Source organism: Pundamilia nyererei, unplaced genomic scaffold (genome assembly GCF_000239375.1).
Source record: "Pundamilia nyererei isolate P.nyererei 1_Seehausen unplaced genomic scaffold, PunNye1.0 scaffold00467, whole genome shotgun sequence".
Lineage (NCBI taxonomy): Eukaryota > Metazoa > Chordata > Actinopteri > Cichliformes > Cichlidae > Pundamilia > Pundamilia nyererei.
Genome location: NW_005187868.1, coordinates 34,709 through 36,071, shown reverse-complemented (window position 1 = coordinate 36,071; position 1,363 = coordinate 34,709).

Here is a 1,363-nt window from a genome sequence, read left to right as displayed (position 1 = left end):
GAACCAATTGGATGAAAAGCTTCAGTGCTTCATGGGGCTTCATCTGCCCATCACTACTCACAGGCTCCAAGTGTTTAAAAGTAATTATCGTGAATACAACTACTTAAATGAACCTAAAGTTTCATTAATGGAGTTATAGCTGTCTTTTTCTCTTTATATCGTTACGTTATAGTGAAGCACGATCCCCTCGTGCTTCACTACTTGCAAGCAGGCAAGTGACGTGTTCACGAACGAAACGGTCTGCTTTGTGTCTGCTTGTTCACACTACAAATGAAATGTGACAGCGAACACGTTCTAGTCTGTGAACCCTCAAAGCGGCCCGCATGCGCAAAAGAAGACGTCACACACAACGCGCTCTGTTTCGATCCAGACCGAACAGTATTGTTTGACTGATGGTTCTTAATATAAAGACTTCGGACATTACGTTTCCCAATTTTGCTTTAAATTCTAAAGTTATTGTGTTATTTACATATGGCCTAATAATTATCCTTATTGCTGTTTTAGAGAGGAGCGGTGCTTCAAAGGATAGTTGCAGATTTCTGTCAAAATCTGACAGCCGTTCACACTGTCAGGTGTATGTACAGTGCCATGATCGGATATGGGTCGCATAGGGTCAGAAAAGTCGGATTTGTTGTGCTTTCGCCTGCAGTGTGAACGTAGCCAAAGAGTGAACAGTAGACTCTCACTAAATTATATATTTTTCATCTCTGTTCACAATTTTCTGGATTTCTTTTTTATAAGACTAAGACTGAACTTTATTTTTCCATGTTTGGCAATGTTCACATTCTGTTTAACTTGTTGCTTTTTTGAAGAAGTGATGCAGACTAATGAATCAGTCTAGTGACAAAAGTTACAAACAGTTGTTTGAAAGGAAAGCTGTTTGTTCAAAACAGAAATTGTGAATGAGTTTATTATCTAAATAAATTTGCTGCTAGGCTTTCTGTCATAGTTTTGTTTAGAAGGATTCCTGCCATGTGGGGAATGATGTAAAAAGTTTGAGAATAACTGGATTATTGCAATATCAAGTTGTGCCTTGTTCTCAGACGGACAGCAAGTGGAGAGTGATAGATGAGATGAGGAGATGGAAGGAGGAAGAGAGGCAAAGAGTGATTCACAGGCAGAGCTGAGTTTATTTCTCACTTTTGTTGCCTTATGGTTCCAAGGACTGTCGCCAAACTTTGCATTTTATTATTATCTCATAACACTTGTTCAATAAGCTACCATTTCTCCTGTGGACTTTCTAATGTCTACAGTCTCAGATCAGCACAGCCCTGCCCTCCAGCACTATCAGCAGCAGCAGCAGGAACAACATTGTACCCATCAGGTAACACATAGGCTACGTTTGCTTTGCATTGCCTCGCCT